This window comes from Papaver somniferum, chromosome 8, assembly GCF_003573695.1.
Source record: "Papaver somniferum cultivar HN1 chromosome 8, ASM357369v1, whole genome shotgun sequence".
Taxonomy (NCBI): Eukaryota; Viridiplantae; Streptophyta; class Magnoliopsida; order Ranunculales; family Papaveraceae; genus Papaver; species Papaver somniferum.
This window is the reverse complement of record NC_039365.1, coordinates 83,606,392-83,628,402: the sequence shown is the minus strand read 5'-3', so window position 1 is coordinate 83,628,402 and position 22,011 is coordinate 83,606,392. Positions and strand designations below refer to the sequence as shown.

Below are 22,011 nucleotides of genomic sequence, written 5' to 3'. Positions count from 1 at the left end.
TAGACAACAAGCCAAAAAAATCAATCCAAAAATCATGAAGGTTGATATCTTTTGCCCATCTTTGCCTCATCGGGACCGGCTGCAATGAAGGTTATTTATCAAGCAGTGATAGCTGAACCTGCATCGTTGTGATAGCTGAACCTACAAGTTATTCTAACAGGATGGAGCACAATTCATTCAAGGGAGGAGACCAGAAATTTAAATGCCTCTGTATTGCAAGTAAAGTTTGAAGGCTAGTGTTGGATTTATTTTGGAAGATTCTCATACATCTTTCCTTCCATATAAACTAGCAGTTTATAGACACAACTTCAATAATTTTGTTTCCAGTCGTACCTGTAATCCAGTTAGAATAGAACTCCATAAAAGGAGATTCGGTATTCAAATTTATACTCAAGTCTACAGTAGTAGGTAGCATCCATCCAGATTTGGCATAGGGATGTCTATTTAACTTGCATGAGTGTCCTGTTTATTTTTAGATTTGGTGCGTGCATCCGTACAAACTTGGGTTCTTCACTCGACCACGAGATCTGATCCACAGCCTGGGTCGTTTAGGGGAGCATCACTCAACTACAATGGGTAGCACCGTGCAATTGTGATCTTCATAACTTCGCCGAGTTGGTGAGCCTCTTCGTTTCTAGAATTTTCATAGCTGATTATCTTGGATTTGAAAGTCTCCTTGCAACAGTGCCAACTACTCAATACGTGCAGCCCTTAAGTTTTTGTATTAGTAACACTTAATTTGGGAGGAGATTGAGCTGTTGTCTCCACATTCATGACTGCTGAATACAAAACACTTAACCATATAAGCGTGGCATTGGCCATTGAAGTACTAAAAGTTCATTAGGATGGGTTTGATGCACCCGTGATTTTGAGTGATCAAAAACTCAGGACTCAAAAAACCCTCTGTGCTCCCCTAGTCAAACTAGAGACATTAATCAAATTAAAATATTGATATGACTAACCTGCCTGAACACCTGAACACATTGAAGCAATCAGCAATCAGTAACCCACCTTTGACCAAGTCAGGGATACCAGAGTCGGCACCCGTAAGTATTAGTGACCATGGCGCATGGGAGTCCATCAGCTCATTTATGCTCTGGGACTATGTTTGCTTCTGTTGACATGTTGAAGGTTAGTTCAGGCTAGAGAGAGAGAGAGCAATTTACACCCCTGTTAAAGTTACACATACACTCAGAGAGAGAGAAAGGGAGGGAGGGAGAGAGAGTACCGACAATATCTGAATTGGATTTAATATTGAGAATCTCAACTTCCAAGCAGTGGACATAATCGTCTCTGCAACCAACAAATATTCGTCCACCAATCATCAATGGTGAAGAAAATATGTCTCCTGGTAGGTCTATCTTTGCAAATTCTTGCAAAATTGGTCCCAGCACCTTATTTTCTGATTGCTTACCCTCTCATAAACTGTTTAAGTTGATCCTAAGTGCATAGATGCTTCCTGAACTGCCGCAAATACAGATTAACCTGATATAGAAGTGGAAGACCACTTAAAAGATGTTTTAAGTAATTACAGAATATAGTACCAACGGTTATTTAATACCTGTCTGATGGATGTAATGGATCAGATATCAACTCCAAGCTCTCATCAACAAAAGCGGATGAAGTGATCGGATATCCAATACTGTATTTCCACACCAAATCTCCTCCTTCCTGAAGCAAAAAAGAAACTACGTGACCAATAAAAATTTGTCTTGAAAATCTGTAAATAATCTTCCACCTCACCACAACCTCCATCAAAACTGTCTGCCACAACCAAGTACATCACTCATTGCCAATTTTCACAAAATATCAGAGATTAGAATTTAGGTTCTAACACTTAAGCTGGTTTCTTACAATGTCAGATTGTATTCTCAGAATACATTTATACGAGGACGTGAATAGTACAATCCTAAGCTGCTAAGCAATCACAGCATTATAATTTCACAAAAACTGGGTCTTTTTCACTTTTTATTCTTGTCCTAAAATAAGTGATAATTTCATTCTTTTTTTTATATGCTATTTTCCAAGCAAATCCTCACTAATAACTATTGTTGTTTAAATTTCCTCTAAGAAACATAAAGAATTAATAGTCATGTTTAATCTCGTTGCTTAGGTCCTTTACAAAAATTTCTAAACGGCATAACATTTACAAATACCCGTTTTTAGTTTGTGAGATATACCATTTCGAAGTTTGAACACACAAGGACAAGGATAAAATACTAATAAATTATTCTCTTTCATGTTTTCATTAAAATTTTTGCAAATACCAAAAGTCTCATTTTTATGGACAGAGGGAGTACTATTTATTACCAAAAGTCTCATTTTTATAGACAGTTATCCAAAGTGAATTGAGAAAAGCAGCAATTTATAGCATACGCGTATCCTAGCCTTACCAATTCGAATGAGTAGACACTTCCATTTCTGGAACATACGAGCACCTGAAAGATTGACCAGAGCAAGCAATCAAAAATCATAATGAAGAACAGAACCCTTCCAGTAATACAATTTCTAGCTATCATCTACACGCTGATATTACACCAGTGATAATAGCTTTGCCATTGTTTTCTCACTATTTGGAATTCTGGGAAAACTTATCTGAACATATATCATTAGTTTATTACATCTATATCGAACTGGAAAAGGAGCACACCTGATAAGGAAGTACACATGATAAGCATGCTCCAGCAAATATTGGACCATCCGTAAGTGCCTGAGGAGAAATCAATAGTACTGTCAGTCACCGGAAACTAGTATCAAGCAGGTAGTGTAATTGATGTCTTGAAGAAACAACCATGATAGCTTATATAATGATGGGTAGTGCCTTCTTATATGTTACTGTATATAAACTCTACGATTTGTAAAGGATGAGAGAATCACAAAGCTAGTTGTAGGAGAACACATTTAAATGAAAAAACAACCTGTGATATTTATTCCAGGAACAAAGATTGACCTTAGAAAATGCTTAAGAAGCTGTTTGTCCCCCCTCCCCCTAGTAGTACGTCCCAACCAGTAAGTTGATCCCCACTTGGTTAGGCATTATGACAGTTAACATATGGGGACTTGTGCCTACAGTGCAGTGGAGCTTGCTAATTGCAATCATCATCCCTGTTCTTTTTGTGCACATATTTGCCTTCTAAGGGATATACAAACTCCTAGAACAATTTGAGGTAATAAGGACTTGAGGTTTTAGCAAACGCTGAAGATCTTGTATCGAACTAATCAAATGACCAAAAGGCCTCCTAAACAGAGAATTTTGTGGCTGATAGACTCGCAAGTTTTTCTAAAAACCAAAAGTCACCTACGACGTGGTGTCCTCGAACATTCTTCGAAGTATGGTCAGAGTGTAAAGGTACTGTAGCCATATCTTTAGCTTTTGCATTAGAAAGTTGTTGAAGAGCAAAAAGGCAGATATGTCACAATTGTCAGCAACTTATATTAAGCAGAAGTAGGCGCATATAATGTGTACACACCTTCCAGACAACAGATCCCCTTGAACTTAATGCCACAACATGTCCATCAACTAAGCAGCAAATAACTGTTACATCGAAATTTGTGTGATGACAGAATCTCATATCGATGAGAACAAAAAAGAGGAAGTATTGGAACAAATTTCCATGCAATAAATAGATAGAACAAAATTATTAGAATATCATACCGATAAAAAAGAAGGAATCTGCATATGTTATAGAAACAAGACGAAATAACTCTCTAGTGGAAACTAAAGTTTAAAACAGGACTTCTTTTTGAAGCAGCTCATATGCAGTGCCAAATCTTGTTAAGAACAAATGAACTACAGTATGAATACCATTGCCATGCACAGAGCTGATGGAAAGAGATCCAAACACTGGTACTTCCAACTCGTATACCCATTGGGCGCTAAATGGTGAAGTCTGTAAAAAAAAAAAAAAAAGGACAAAATAGTGAAACACCAATCAAGGAACATCATAAGACAAGTAAATTTTCACCCCTCATAAAAGAAAAAATCTATAAAACCCAAAATGAAAAGTAAACAGAGTGTCAAGTTTTCCACATGTTTTATTATAGGAAGAGCTACTAGTTCCACTGAAGAGCGAAAATGATGCTGTACTAATTCTGCATTCACGTTCTCAGCTGTAACAGACCCTTAGATACGTCATATCCCATAGCTTTCCCATGGTAATACAGAAACAGCACTCAGCATACATGTCACAACTCACACGTTGCAAACCAGGATCTCAACCAGCATTAAGAACTTTAGTCCAGTATGTTGCTCATTTGGCTCTCATAGACAGATATTGTGACCCACTATAAGAATAGGAATAAAGCAAGAAGAACTGAAGTCCTGAATCACCTAAAAAAGACCATAAGCATTTGTATCTTGCATACCCGAACTGATAAAGCTGTCACACGCCCCTTAGTAGATGCCACATAAAGCATGTCTCGGTCCTAAAGGAAGAAACAACAAACATTAGCTGCTAGACAAATAATAATAAAGAGAGATGCAGCCTATAGGGAATTGATTCACGAGGAGAGATACTTGCTCCATTTCGTGTCCAACATGTAGAGTGGACCCTATGAAAGCAAGATGTCATGATCTCATTAATGGACTGTGGGGATGGTTAACACCCCACTGATGGGTCATCCTAAGCTCACCTTGGACCCAACAAATAAAAAGATCTACATGGCAGAAGATTGATGTGTGTACTTACTGAAATTGGTTAGATGTATATCCTAAAGCATCTCTTACAAAATCCATCAGGAAATGCAGCATTTAAGTTAATATTATGCTTTAATATCTGTGTTTGGCAACTGACTTGCTATCCGAAAGATCACAAGCTTATAGTGCAAATGGCTTTCTCATCGGACCCATGCACAAAAGTGGAGTAAATATAAAACATACCAAATTGCCAATCTAGCCCACTAAACGAAGCCCACACACTAGAGGAACATAAGAAGTCTTGAATAATCTTAATGAAATAAAAGTCTTTGGGGTCAATAAACATACTCTCAAATAATAAAGGATTTTACTTATTACATACTAGAGGAACATAAGAAATCTCGAATAGTCTTTGGGGTCAATGGTCATACTCTCAAATGATAAAGAATTTGGTGCTGACGAGTTTCGAACTCGGCCATTGGTATCATCACCCAATAGCTTTACCATTACAGTACAAAAGGGTTTGATGTCCTGTCTTTCCCCAATTCCTAGTCACCAACTTATAGTTATTGGTATGTTATGAGTTTTTATAGGCTCGACGAATGATCTTATCAGAGGCGCTATCAATCCAGTAAAACGTACCGTATCTATCGAAGGCGAACTGTAAATGCTGCCACCACACGAGATGGTATAAACGCAAGTGTGGTTCTTGTAATCCAGAGCATATAGATTTTGATCTTAGGACCCACACCTGCAGAGATTTTTTTTCTAAACATTTAAGGAAACAAAGTAATACAGATTCTAACCTTGGGGTCTGTTCGTAGGATTATACTTATGGCCAAGTCTAAATAAATGCATAAAAATTTTCACATGCTTAGAAATACATTATCCTAACTGTATAGAAGTAATATACAATCAAATACACCCCCTAAGGTGGTTTTGTAAGTCTCTGTGATCCAAAGTCAATCAGAAACCTATACTAAAAATCGAGAGTGCAAGTGTAAGTGTCTGGAACCTAGAACATTACCAGATCAGGTGTCTGCATTTGTCCATAAGTGGCTGTGACTTGACCTTCAAATTTCAATCAAAAATAGCAATTAAACAAAAACTAAAAGAAATAAAAAGATAATCTATGTGATACAGAAACGATAAAACTTAGGTAAAAAAGAGTAAATGAAGAAAGGTTATAAGCCTAATGAAAATGATGAATTACCACAACATTGTCTTTTAGGATCTAAAAAATGTCATCATCTCAAATTCTCAACTAATCCGAAAAGACTTTTCTTTAACTATTTGCAGGTCCAAATGCATTTCTGAGAGATAACACTACACCATGTCAATGCAGTGTCTAGCACTTTAGGAGAACAATTATGCAGTATATGGTTTATTTGTTTCGAGATTATTCTTCTTCTTTCTATTTCTTTGAGGTAAGGTCTCTGTCCCACCCTTAATTAGTTTTTCCTTGCGTTTTTAAGAGAAAAAAAAAATTGTGTTTAAAAAGAAAAATGAAAAAGTCACCACTGTAACAGCTAATGAATTGCAACACTCGGTGTTTCAAATATTTCTGAGAACTCTTTCAGAAATAAACATCTAAATATAAATAGCTAAATTTTAGAATGAGTTGATCATCTTATCCGCACACTGCTAGTTTTCTAGCGAATTTTGGTAAGAACCTCTGGGATGTGTCAATTTAACCTGTCAGAGTTCGGCCCAGAGAACTTGAAAAAAATTAACTCAAGGATTTTCAGCTGAATCTTTGAAGATCACCCCTTCTGCAATGACTTGATCCTTAACAAAGTATAATAACAAGCCGATAAATATAAGAATGTATTACTATAGATGTTATTCAAGATTGTAATGTCTGTCTATTCGTCAATTGATTTTTTGAGAATATAGAGAGATCCTTTCTCATAGATATGTGTTCCTATAGAAGGAATTATAAGGAAAGAGGAGATCCTTTGGTATCTATAACAATTCACAAAGCGGATGCAAGCATAGGCAATCCAAGAGCACTGCATAAATACAAATGATTTGAACAATGCTAGACATTTGCATAACATACAAATTTGTAGATAATTCATTATACATTAACTGTATATAAGAAAAGGAGCAGTTCACAAATATTTGAACAATTATAGGCTCTCTGTACAGTAAACTCATACCTCGCCCTGTGTTTGGAACGCCCAAGAGATGATGCCAGTCATAAAATCAAGAAAATAGATTTTTCCTTTGTAACATCCGACAACAACCTAAAGAACCGTCAAATGGTAAATGAGTAAAGATCCAAAGTCATATTATATGAATCAAGTATTCAGGTAAGGCTATAGAAAACAGAACCTGAGAATACTCATCAACAATTGCTGCTGAACACTCAATTCGTCCTTCCAATTTGACCTCCCATCGAGCGGAACCACTGATCAAAATACATTATTATAAATGCAATTTCAGAGGTGGCCCAAAATAATTCGACAACAGAAAGTAAACACACTGTTATTATTTAATAGAGATCAGAGATAGGTTACCAATGTTGTTCAAAAACCTTTTATGACTCTAAACAACCAATGATAATTATACTGAAAACGCTAACATCGATGAGATGAAGTTATTTGCATAAAGATGTGCTGAAACAGAGCAAATGTGCATCTCAAAAGATCATACAAATTCACAGATGAAACGAACCAACATTAAGGAAGAAGTTGTAAGTAACATCTTATGGTGACTTTATTCTTTTAGGTGGCTTAACTAAATAAGTTGAAACAACTAATCAACCCAGAACATGACACCATGCTCTCAAAAATCATTTTTGCAACCAGCAGTTCATGAGTTCTACTGATTCACTCAAACAGCTTTAAAGGATGTCTCATCTAGCTGGTTAATTCGACCTTCTGATGTTTGAAAACTAAGTGTGGTAAAATATAGTTGTTTTCCACCGTATACTTAACAAATTAAGCAAATAATGACAAAGCAGCACAGATACTCAATTTTATAGCGCTACTATATCAACTGTAAAAAGCAGCACAGATACTCAATTTTATAGTGGTACTGTATCAACTGTAAAAAAATATGAGCATAATATTGTGTATACCAGTAGCAAGCGGAAACTGTTCATACCTCATGGCATCAACGCATATAAATATATGTGAGTGGGAGCCAATAAATAAATAAAGATCACCATCCTTCAACACAACAAGTGGGGACGCATTGACACATGACCTCAAATTAACCTTCCACAATGCACGCATAGATCCTTTTACATAAGTTGGAGCTTGAACTGCAAATCTTGCTTTGCATATACCATCAGCCCGATTCTTCCCTCTACATACTATCTTGTTACAACGGCTGAATGAACATGTAGTAGAATTGCAAAAACCTGAAGTCCATGGGTTCCTTCCTATCAAAAAACCGATGTATAAATCGGAATCCAACTTCGAGTATTTAGAACCAATAGGTGAACCATCATTTTTCCAGGACGGAACTCTCTCTGAACTTTCAGTGATCTTTTGCCTTTTCAGCTGCTGTTTCTGATCACCATCAATAGTTAAATAACCATTACACGAAATTCCATTGTCTAGTAGATACTTCAGAAGCTTAGATGGATTTGGAAAGAGATATAACAATCTCATGCTGATCACCAATTTATGAGCAACTTGTGCTGCAGCAATAGAATTGCCACCCATCTCAAAAAAATCAGTATCATCAGCGATTTCTCCAACCATCAAAGCATCACAAAATGCCTGTCAGAGTATATAAACATTAAATCCAAATAATGGAAATCGAAAATTGGTTCATAAGAGTTCTAGAATGAGGGAAAACTGAAACATAAGAACTACAGCATTGCCTAATGTACTGACTTCAGGAAAATGTCACCTCAACAGACCGGAATGATATGGAGACTTTCCTTGTCGCACAACAGTCCAGATCACTAAAGCTGGAAGCAGTACATATGAAGAGACACATCTATTTTTGGTTCAAATGTAAGCATCATATACAAGACTCAACAAAACTGACCACACAGTACTATAAACAATCAGGAATACGAGTGTAAATTTGTGCACCCCCTAAAAACCGGGATGCACACTCCCAACCTTCTCATTGGTCATTTCATCGAATATGAGAGATAAGTTGCTATTATCTCTCATATTTCCGATGCTTACATCAATTGTTATATTAAAAAACTAAACATTGGTCAAAATGAAATGACAATGAGAAGGTAGGGAATGTGCACCCTGTTTTTTAGGGGGTGCACAAATTTACGCTCGTTGTTTAGCACCTTAACTTGCAAGCAGGAAGCATTTTTAGGTTACAAGAGTATGGCAATACGAACTGTGAGAAATATATGCTACTTGAAGTCATCCCAAAATAACATGGATACTAAAAATTTGTTAGTTTAAGGAAGTGGGAAAAAAAACATCTCCGGCAAATTGGTTGAGATTTCAAATTCCACTTAAGAATCCAAATCTGGTTAATACCAGCAAAAACATCTCTAAACAAAGTTCTAGCACCATGCCAAATGTGTCCGAAAGAAAAGAATCGGTTGGAAATGGTTTTTTCCCACTTCCTTAAAATAAAGAATTTTAGCATCAACGATGTCTTGAAATGAGTGACACATACTAAGCTGAAGAAAATTACCATTGGAGATGCTCTTAAGTCTTACCAGCCTAAAGAAAATTGCAAGGACCTAGAAAGTATGAAATGAAATTACCCATAGAATCCAAAATAATTATAAAATCAATGATAAGTAGTTTCTTAAACTTCCATAAACGCGTAAAGCCAGCATACTCCCGTAGAATAGATAGCTTTCTTCTTTCCATCGAAATTACTATCAAAGCATTAGTGTTCATTATAGAATTTGGAAGTCGTAGTGTTTTATTGAATTATGTAACAACGCTGAAATATGATCCCATGGTTTTAAGTATACTTGGTTTGGATACTTCAGCCCTATGTGTTACTACAAACCAGTACAACTTCCATCTAGCAGATACTACATAATGGGTCGTAAATGTCCATCTCCCAGAGGCTTATAAAAAAAACAGCTGAGAATGATTAATGACTCAGTGATCTGTTTGATCCATGTTTTTTGTTCAGGTATCGCAACTTGATTACACTTCCCAGGAGAAAGAAAAGGGTTAGGAAATGATGAGTTCCTATAACCTCTTGCCCCAAAAAATTGGCTCTTCTACTACAAGGACAAAATTACTGTGTTCTTCAAAGAAGCTTTTAATAATAGATCCATAGCCTCAAATAAGAATTTTTGAGTGGAAGAGGGAAATGACAGAAAAGAAAAAAGTACAAATGGTACATATAGAAGAGTTAGGGGCACACCTTTCTCACTACTTGCAAAAGACCATGATCAGATGGAGCAGCATCAGCATGACTTTCAGACAGTTCTATGGAAAACAGAGGATTGGAAAGCAAAGCATAATCTACTTTCCCAGTGGAAGACTTAGGCAATGCATCCATACAAACGTAACGACTAGGAACCATTGCTGAAGGAAGCTTTTGGCTTAACCAACTTTTAACACAAGAGAGCATATTTTTGTATGATTCCATCTCTCTTTTCAATACTATATAGGCTCCAAGGTAGCTAGATCCTCCTTGACCTTTATCAGAAATTACAGCAGCGTCAACCACATAGTGATGGTCCCTTAAAACATTTTCAATTTCCTCCAAAGCAACTCGTTGCCCGTTAAGCTTTATTATGCGATCTTTTCTTCCAGAGAAGACTAAATCACCGGAATGCAGCCGTTTGGCAAAATCACCGGTTCTAAAATGTAACTGCTTTCTAGCATCCTGGAGTGGAGGACCGTCACGAAGTCCAGAGTCCTGAAGCAATGTTACATAGTCCACAGATGTAACGGCAGGATCTTCAAAGTATCCAATTGACGTACAGAGGCCACCAACATAAATCTCGCCTTCATTGGGCTCATTTGGATCTCCAACAAGCACAACATTACAGTTAGCAATAGGTGTCCCAATTGGCACGCTGCTTAGTACCTCAGTCTCCAAAATCATTGGCAACCTTCTACAGTTAAAATATGAGCAATCACCTGAAACCTTCAAATCCATTTTCATGTGTTAGTAATGATACCTAGAATCAACAACGTTCAGTATAATACGAAGGACCATTTGAAGTTCCTTTGTGAACCCAATGCCCTGTACCACAAGCGCACACATACAAATGTGTATTGATGAGCTCACCTCAGTACTTCCATATAGGTTCAGGATTGTAGTTTCTGGCAAAAGTTTGCAGATCGTTTCCCACAAACATACAGGAAAAACTTCTCCACTCATTATTAATATACGCAAGGACTTCTGGATGCGATTACCAAGCTGGCCTTCTTTAGCAAGAAGAATTCCTCTCATCACCGATGGAACAATAGTCAACCTTGAAATACAATAAGCCTGCAAAAACAACAGAATAAATTCAGACCACAAAGTAAGGCATTTGATGTTTGCCATACAGTACTTTAAGAGAGTCGATAAAGAATAAAATTAAAATTTAAGCAGAAACTCCAAACTTTATAAGCGCAAACCAGCTTTGACATTCCCATGGATAATAACCCGGAAATATGTATTTTTACCCAACACTCGATATTTCACATCAAAAATCTTCATCCTTGTGTGACAAGAATGCAACATCTCTCTGAAGAACCTCATGTTTGATATTTATAACTTAAGTCATCACTTACATGGCAAAATAATACCAATTTGTTAGGAACAACAGAAACTAAAAATTAGCTATAATGCAACAAATGTGTGACCGTACCACAATAAAAAAAAACTAGCAAAAAATCACATACCCACGGAAATGTACCTTTACAAAATCAACAATACAGAGTGGATTTGCTTTTATCTCCTGACAAGGAGGTATAACCAATGGGGCACAATCAAGTATAGCACTAAGAAACTCTTGCAAATGGTCCACAAAGCTGATAGGTGTCTTGAACAATAATGTCTCCTCTTTGAGTACTGGAAACAACTCTTTCATCCAAAAATATCGATCCAGGAGACCTGTATGTGTGGAAAGATGTCAATAGGATAGATGTGTAGTGCCTCTACATATATCACTAAAAGATCGAACCACCATATGTCTTAAGAGAACTCAAACTAATAAAAGAAGCTCAATTAGTCATTTTGTTCAAGAAGCAAGATATCAGTAAGCCACAATTCTTTAGATGAAACAGAAGAGCAATTAAATTAATATCTCAAGCAGAGCAGAAACACGTATATTCCCTCAACCTCAGCAGATACCCCTGACAATTCAAATAGGTCTAGTAATGCAGACACGAACAGAAATCCCGAAAATAGGAAATGCCATGCTTTTGTGAAAAATACAAGATCACTTACCTTTCTCAGTGCCACATACACCTTTTGGCCTCCCACTTGATCCAGATGTGTACATCAAATAACAGAAAGTCCGTTTCCTTGTGCTCTCACAAGGCCAGACCAAATCCGACGGACTCGTATCCTCTTTGAAATTTACTTCAGTAGACATATAAAGAACAGGACATTTGATGTCATTCGCTACAAAATCCGATTCATCAAGTTGATTGCCCTTGCCAATTGAAGATTTACACTTGACAATAAGACCAACTTTTGCAGAAGACACGATCGACATTATCCTATCTTTTGGCCATGAAGTATCTAGAGGCAAAAAAGCCTCCCCACATCTTAGAACAGAAAGAATAGCAACTAAGTATTCTACAGAAGGTACCATGTGTATTCCAATTGTTTTTGGAGAACAAAAGTCAGGCGTTTGTTCTTCAACTGGGCTTGCAACATTAGAAGACCCCAAATTTGTATCGTAATCGGCCTCCCTGCCACAAAAACTACCTGCAAGAATACCAACCTTAGGGTTTAGGGTTTAGCAATCCATTTTAATTTCAAGTTACAGTTCAAGTAATCCAAGGAATTAAAAACGGAATACAATGAAAATGCTTTAAAATCAACGATAACAAAACAAAACCTTAACCTTTTATTGGTCTGGACAAGTTAGGATCATTAGCACCATCAAGCACATGACGAATTCGACGACTTAATGACTGAACTGAACTTAAAATATCTGAGAAAGTAAATAACTTATCTCCTTTGTAAATCAAATTAGTAGGAAGAGTAAAATCACGATGACCATCAAAAAATTCATCCTCGTTAAAAGTGGAATCATCATCAGTATGGATGATCTTTTGATGCAACTCTCTGCATACCTGAGATCCACCTAAAGCATGTATAACTGCGATGGTATCAGGATTTTCACAAGCAAGTCTGAAGAATTCATGAGAAATACAACAACTGCGATTTTTTTCTCTCTCTTCTTCCGTGAGAAGGAAATTATATCGAGTTCCCGAAAAATGGGAGGACTTGCACCTGTGTTCTGACATGACACTCTTGAGAAATTTTAATTTTATTCAGGCCAAACCAGATACGTATCAGTCAGCCTGCCGATATGGCTGCAAAGTGAGAACACTCTTCAGTCTTGGCAGAGGGAAGATCCGAGGGGTGACAACGTAGACAAAAAAGCAAAAGCCCCTTATCCATATATATTATCTGGTGTAAAGGGAGCTAAATTGCCTTCGATTAACTTATTGATTGGGGAATAAAATGGATAGAAATTACAAAGTTTTCTTCATCTCGGACTTTGTAATTCCACAAATTTCGTATTTGTTCTTAGATTGATTTTGGGAGGTTATATCGATTAGGCATCTTTGTAACATTTTGAAGAGAATAAGCTATCCTAATCACTGAGATTTGTTTGGTATTTTCTCTATCCTTGAAGATCCATTATAAGTAAACATATTTTTATTACCTAAATTAAGTATCTTTTTGATGTAAATCCACGATATATCAATACGGTATCAATAGTTGATAGTATTCCCCGCGGCTGAGGCCCTTAAAGAACGTTAGCTAAGAGAATGAAGTACACAGGGTCTTGCGAGATCTAAGAAACGTAAGAAGCATGATTGAAGTTGAATTGCTTGGAGGGTCGATTTGGTCCCAACTACATTTCAGCCAGAAGTTTGATAGTGGGCAATAACTTGTAGCATCTTAATACAGTGCGATGTTCAATGTGGACGAGATCCCGGGGGGTTTTCTACAAGGTTATAGATTCCTTGTTAAAAAAAAATCTGGTGTCTTGTGTTATTTTTTTCCGCATTATATTGTTTGTCTATATAATTAAAATATCACAAGTGGTAATCATCCTAGATAATTTTTTAGATGAAACTGTGTAGAACCTACAAGACTTGTTTATGTGAACTCGAGTTTTGAAATATTGATTACAAGATTTGCTCCTGTTGAAATGTGGTTCGTGTACAACTCGGGTATATACTAGGTTGACCTTGTTTTACAATCAATTACAAAGATATTTTTTGTTGATCAATGGTTACTGATTGTACAAGGGATCGTCCATACAGGTTCACGAAAGAAAGAGTAGGTGGTGTACTAGGTACCCTCTCCTTTTCAAAACGTGAAAATCTTATGCGAGACTTTTTGTTGAATGACAACCGATGTATAAGAAAATTATAGATGGTTGAATGGAGTATGATTTGTAAAAAGAAAAGACAAGGTGGTATTGGAATAAAATATCTCAAATCTATGAATGATGCTTTGGTGACAAAAAGGATTTAGAGATGTGTTAAAAAGTACGATGTTGAAATATATTATCAAAGAAATATATGGTCATGACTAATTATGGACTTTCCAAGATTCCAGTTGGTCATTTTGGCATCTCAGTTTGGAAAGATGTTACGAGAAGAAGAAATCTGTTCATTGAGAACATCAGCTTCAAAGTTAACAATGGCCTATCTGTTTTGTTTTGGGAAAACAATTGGTTGTTTGCGGAACCTTTGTTTCCCTAACTTATTTTTTGCTTCCAGATCAAAAAATCAATAGGTATACGTTGTTTTGGTTGATAGTGTTGATAGTATGTTGTCCAACTTGCTCTTACCGTGTAATCTTTCAACTACCGCCACTAGAGAATATATTTGGTTTAAGAATGTTTCTAGTGTCCAGCTAAACCATGATGAGGATGATTTGATTTAATATGATCTAAATAAAAATAAAAAATTCTTTATATGTTCTTGTTATCCGAGGTTGTCTGTTCCATTTATGCCTAGAGTTTACCATGAGAAATTCACATTCATTTGGAGTCTAAAGGTTCCCCCTAATATCATATTGAAATTATGAGGGTATTGAATGTGCCACAATATTTTCGATATCAACTTATACAAACACACCCTATTTAATTCTACCAAAACAATAATGACCAAAGAATTATTTAAAACAAGATGTTTGATATATGATCTAAGTTCGTAAGTGATCTAACTATGGGATTGTACCAGGTAGATTAACGTACATGTTCGGCTACTTAATTATAATGTGGAAAGTAAAGTAATGGCACGACACATAAGATTTTGTTAGCGAGGAAAACTGACTGGCAGAAAAACCTCAAGACCTAGTCTAATTTTGAATACTCTCTTATTTAAGTCGGTATGAAAATTGACCACTCTTTGTAGTTGAGACCAAGTAAACATTCCTTATTTGCTTAGACCGCTATTAAATCTGTTTTAGTAACCAACTAACTTACCAATCTCCCAAATTGATATTTGGATCAGAGATAAAATAGGGTTAAGAATTTTTCGTTCAATTAATATTACCTCCGTTTCTGGAAAAGAGATACTATCATTTTTTTAATTTGGCCCATTTTTAAGCTAAAATGAAAAAGTAATAGTATCTCTTTTTCAATAATGGATGGGGTCAAAAATCAAAACAATAATTATCGAAATTGTAGATGGGTGAAAACAATTTGCTGTTTTTTTGGGAAAGTGGAGATTCGAGAGTACGGGCGGAAACTCATCGATGGAGAAAATTGCCTAAACCTTTTGCAAACAGATGCACTGCACGGGAGTGCTTTGAGTTCGAGAGATCAATCTGTAAGACTCCGCCTAAACCAAGACAATGGCCGTTCCAGAGTCAATCAATCACAAAGAGGGATGATGGTCGATCTGTAGGAGGGAAGCTGAGAAGTATATGAAATCAATGATGATCGAGGATTGTGGATGTGTTTGGAGATTTCTGCAAGTGAAATGTTGAGTTCGAGTAAGTTCTGATTGATTGATTGAATTATGCACTGTTGAGAGTTCTTGTTCAGATGAGAACTCTTGGTTTTTCAATCGTGGATTCAGAGACTTACTTATATTGCTAGAATAGTAGACACATTGATCACAGTAAGCGTGGCGGTTGATGGAGTAAAAGAGTGGGGAAAGTGGGAAATCGTGGTTAAACCAGTTCCATGTCGTGCGGAGACTTGGTTGATTTTCTATCCACTACTTTTATAGCTCCTTCAACTGCTCGTACGACTTACTCACATTTCTCATCGTGGGTGTACACACGTGTCATAGTCCGCCAGACCAAAACCCTAGTGAATATGCCCCCCTGACATTTGATGTCTCGTGAATGTGGAATCTGCAAGGCAGGCGTGTATTTAATTAGTCAATTATTGACTTGAATAAACATGAGTCTTAGCCTTGATGAGTCGAGCATAATGAACGAATATGATATGCTCTGAGACTCATGGATTGAACATAAGGTGTCTGCTGAGACAGAATAATGGAAAGACGTTGAGTCTTGATAAATTATGATATATGATTTTACCAGTTGAGGTAGAATAATGCATAGACGTTGAGTCTTGATGGATTGTGATACATCATTTTACCAGTCGAGGTAATAATGATGTTTTGATAATTTGAATTGACGACCGTCCAATGAGATTGCTCGATCATGGACTTATTGATAGAAAACACTGTTGAGCACTCGTCTGCGTTATGAGTTGTCGAATAAGAAATATTATAATGGTTGACTGACAAACCAAATATTGGTTTATGAACCAATAAAATATTAATAGCTGGATCAGTGGAATTCTCGAATATTCGTAGTTGAATCAGCATGAGGAATATTTCTTGGTTGAGCAATTAAATATCAGCAGTTGAATCAATTGCTAGAAGTGAGTTCTGATCACCCAGTTGATCACATATTTTTCTAATGAGCAAAGCAAATATTGTTGGTTTAAGCAAATATTGCTCGATTAATGAATTCTTGGTAGCGGGACCAAATAAAATATTAATTAAAAATACTGGTAGCTGGACCGAATATTGTATAACTAATTAGAACGTTGATTGCTGGATCAACATAAAATTATTAGTGTTTGAACCTATTCATAATTATGCTTTGCAGAGCATTTGTTTTAAAACCCTAATTTTGATTGATTGTTGATCAATGGATGATTTGCTGAAAATCAACCATGAGTGAGATAGGGACCGACTACATTAGATGGTGAGACGACCATGTAGCTCCCAGATGCTTTAATAAGTATGTACCAAAGTCCTTTGTAGATCAGTTGGTGAAAATATGATTAAATGCTCGTTTAATCATTAAAATAATAGTACTCGTCTGAGCATTAGGTGATAAAACCTAATTGTGAAAAGAATAGGACCGACCAAGGGGTATGGAACCGGCCCTTGGTGGTCGTGGGACTAGTTGATGGTCGATCGATCAAATTCCAAGTTGTTTGGAAAGAATTTGAACCCAATATGAACTGTAGAAGATTAATCAGGTCAAATATCAAGAGAGGTGAAAACCGGCTTTTGCATGCCAAAGGGACGACCCTGGCCAACCAAGGTGACATGCCCGTGTGACCATGTTGCTCGTGGCTCAATTATGAGAATTTTGATATTTTCTGATGCGCGTTCGAGCATTATTTTGGATTTTCAGAAGAGTTTGATCTTGACTGAAACTCTCAATTTTGCTTGAATGAGCAAGTAGGACTTTGCTCGTGCGACCAATATTTTAATATTTATCATGAGAAGCCCGGACGGTCATGAGACCATTTGAATTTTTTGGCTTTTTGGAAGTTTGAGCAATATTGGAGAAATATGGAAAAATTAGGTTTTTGCTCAAACGAGGGAGAAATATGGAAGTTTGAGCAATATAGCTTCTTAACAATCAAGTTCACAAATTTTTTGTCTATATACATACTGATTGAGAATAGGTTAGAGATATAAACTCTATAATCTATATACGTATTTGCAAGAATCATTCAATTGGTATACTTGCAATTGTATTAAGTTTTGTCCATACAGGTTGTCGAACGAAAAAGTTGGTAGTGTACTTGGTACCACCGCGTTCTGAGTACGTAACTATAATACTCTTATCCAAAATTAATCAAGAAAACAAAGATTGTTTAGACGTTATAATTTTAGTTAGTCGTATACTTTTACAATGGGAAAATGTTTATTCTGTTCTTGTGAATACAAAGCACGTGTTAAATCATACTAGTCAATAACTTATATATGAAGCTTATGTATACGTGTAATAAGTCTGTCATATTAGGAAACCATGTAGGATTTACCTCTTTGCATGTATGTTTGTTTCGGTATAAAGAGACGTAACACTTTTGTGTTGTGCGGGAATTATTATATTCAATTTGGTATCATCATTCGATCCAACCCTAGCTTCCGTAATTTATTCTTCTTCTTCGTCTTCTCCCTCATTGTTTTACCCGCCTATTATTTCTTCTCACTCTATATTCCAATAATTATTTGCATTGATTTATATAGACTATCATCTTTTTCGTGGTTATAAGTTATATGGTTATGTTGACGGCACCATGTCTTGTCCTTCACATACTCTTCGTCTTCTCACTGATGCTCTCCCCAATGCGATTGTTGCTCCTAATACTGCTTATATTCATTGGATTGAACAAGATTCTTCCATTTTGGGTTAGCTTGTACAATCTCTATGCCCTGCTGTGATTGGTCGTCTGGTCGGTTTAATAACATCGCATGATGTTTGGCTGGCTTTGGAACGTTTTCTTGCTTATAAAAATAGTGCTCGTGTGCAACAACTAAAAAGAGACCTTCAAAAACTTCAAAAAGGTTAACAAACTTAAACTTAATATGTCATTCAAGTTAAGCAACCGTGTGACTCTCTTTCTGTTGTTGGTGAATCATTGTCCAATATCGCACAAACTGGAGTGATGTTCAATAGTTTGGATAGTTCTTATGATCCTATAGTTGTCGCTCTGATCACTGTTATTTCTTCGGTATCCTTGGATCAATTTTTATGTACACCTTTATGTTTTTAATATGTGTATTGAAGAATATACTTCTCTACTAAACCAACAATCAATCGATAACATTGTCGTTACTGACTGCTGGTCTTCTTCTTCACGTCATTGACAATTTTCCTCTAATAACTCATCTAGTCCATTCCAGTCTCAAGACTCTTGTTCAAATAAGCCTGGTGGGTCTCGTCGTTTTGGTCCTTTCCCAAATTTGTGGTCGCAACAATCACAATGCTACACATTGACGCAACCGATTCAACCATTATTTCAATGCTCCTAACGGATCTCGCTCGTTGGGTTTAACAACTTATATAGCCATGCCTGACCATGTACCACAACTATTACCTTCACCTCGTTACCCCACGATTGGATTCCTGATAGTGGGGCTACTAATCATCTTACAACCGGATTTAAGTCACAAATACAGTGGTCCAAATCAAATTCGTGTGGGTAATGGTAATACTCTTCCAATAGCTAATGTTGGTACGACTTCTTTTATTCATAATTCCCGTCATTATTTTCTAAAAGATATTTATCATGTTCTCTCTATTACAACTAATTTAGTTTTTGTCTCTCAATTTTCAAAAGATAACAATGTATTCTTTGAATTTTATCCAAATTATTTTGATGTTAAGATTTGGCATGCAGGAATAATATTACTTCAAGGAAAGATTAAAGATGGTCTCTATCACCATTACGAGAGATTACATTTATGTTCTTTGCTTAATTTGTTTCTCTTCCGCTTTGGCATCAAAGACTGGGTCACCCTATGTTACGCGTCGTTAATCGAGTGGTGTCTCTTTATTCTCTACGAGTTGACAATTATTCTGTCTCATTTTGTCATTTGTGTCATGTTAGCAAAAGTCACAAATTGCCTTTCTAGCGTAGTACAACCGTTATAAGTGAACCCCGGGTCTTATTGTTTCTGATTTGTGGGGTGCTGCTCCAGATTTATTTAATAAAGGCTATTGTTACTCTTTATTGTTGATGGATGTATTTACTCATTTTACTTGGATTTTTATTTTCACTCGCAAAAAGTGATGCTTTTCCTACCTTTATAACTCAAAATTGAAAATTTCTTAGAGCATCTCCTACAATGGATGCAAACTATCTGGGAAGTCTTATTAAAAGCTTTTCTTTATGAGAGTTTACACATGTCGTAAATATAAGACACACACCTAATAAAATATCTCCAATAGTTTAAGATTTAACCCTTAGAATATATTATTTGATAAAATCTTAACCGTTTAACTTTACTTCAAATGATTATCAAAAAGGAAAATTAATGAAGGTGAATCCGAAGGTATAGTTAAGACTTTCTTTATTAACACCTTCGTATTTAGTATTTCATCCCTCCTAGTTTCTAAACCTAACATTTGAAGATAAATTTATGCTAAATAGGGTCTAAAATCTTATGTGTGATGAAAACTAATAGTTTCACCCTATTAAAGATGCTCATAGGTAAGTAAATTAAAGATTTCAATCCGAGAATGGTGGCGAATTTAAGAAATTTACTCCTTATCTCAATTCCCAAGTCGTATATCAGATTCAACTGTTTTCAACACTAAAAGAGAATTATTAGTCCCTAGAGATTTACAAACATCTTGAATCATACTTTCCTGAAATCCTTGTCGTGGCTTAAAAATCTAAATGAATAATGTGTTAGGAAAACCGTGAGTTTTCTATTTTAGGTTTGTTTCCATATTGGCGTGGATTTCCTAATTGGAGTAGTAAATATATTAGGAAAGAGTTTGGCTTCCTAATCGAAAACTAATACTTGGTGCCCAAGTTTTTGTTCTCTATACATATGACTAGAATTGTAGGTTTATAGAAATCCAACCTAGAAGAGTGTTAAATCCTCGTGTTTAAGATTTTGATGTCTTTGTTTGGAGGGTCGAGTGCCACCGTAAAGGTCAATATCTTTGTGAGGGAAAAACTTATAGAGAGGGGATTTTGGTATTCTAGTGTTGAGGGCATATCCCTAAACCAAGTTTCTATTGTTTCCATGTTTCTCCTCTGTTACTACTGAAAAAGGTGTAGATAAGATGACATGAGGATGGTTTGATGAATGGTTTAGAGACTTGGTTTCCATGGTTTATTCATTGGTATTCTCGGGTATTCTTGTTAACTCTTTGGGTCTTGTCCTGAGCATGTAATGGTTTTTTATTATAATGGGAGTTTTTCTGATGGTGCTGGTCGTTGATGTAGCATGTAAAGGTGAACCACATATATCTTGTATTATGTGGTTGTGTGGTTGTTTATCTTATGTCTGGTACAAATCACCAATTGTCCTTTGTGATCCTATATTCCGCTGCGCTCGGGGTGCCAATTTCCCCAACAATTGGTATCAGAGCTTCTGGACGGGATGGTGTGATTGAACCTGGAATTAAACGATATGTTATCGTTCGGGAGGATGAATATATCTAGAAGATAATGTTTCAACCGGTGTTTACACAAGATGGGTTTGTGATGTGATTTACAATTCAGAGGTTCAACTTGGTAGAAGTGTATGTTCTTCATTTGGTTTTTATGATGTAGTATGGGATGCAGAATAAAGCTGAATAAGGTGAAGTATATATACTTATTGAAGGGTGTCAGTAACCATACACTATAAAGAATGGGTTGCAAAGTTTGTAGAATGGATGAGGTTGTGAGGTCTCATGTAGAAGCAAGTCCATCAACACTTCGAAGTTATGCATGGGATGTTATAGATTTATGTTCTTAAGTTTATGTTAAATTATTCTTGATGGCTTGCATGTAACATCAAGAATGTGCCTAATCTCGGAAGCATGTAGCACAATAATATGGGAATTCACACAATATATATTCTGAGCTAGTATGATGGGTGTGAGGGTAGTGAAAACCATGTTAGATTGGTGATGGATTTGCGAATCACTCAAAGGATTAAGCTTGTTAATCAAAGTGGACATATCTGATGGTTTGTTTCAGATACACGGTAATCATGACATGCGTTGGAGTATAATATTGAAGCTAATTATTCCTTTCTGGATTAGAGTTCAATATGTTGTTAGCTTACTGGTTGTGTGGAGCTAGTAGTGGTTTTTTTGTATGATTCTCTTGGTGATCAATGTCGGAATCTATGCAAGGATTCGTCGATGGTGATTGAAGATTTTCATGGTGCTTGTGAAACATGATCAATTTCGCAAATATTCTCCAGGTGGTTTGAAGAATTTTATCAACATCACGGTGTTCTGGTCGAAGATGGAAGTTCGCATTTAAGCTTCAAAAGTAATTCCAC

The 22,011-nt window shown here is 36.2% G+C and overlaps 1 pseudogene; it reads right to left on the bottom strand.

Moving 5' to 3' along the window:
* Positions 1 to 201: 201 nt before the first annotated feature.
* Positions 202 to 13,070, bottom strand: LOC113301833 (annotated as a pseudogene).
* Positions 13,071 to 22,011: the final 8,941 nt, after the last annotated feature.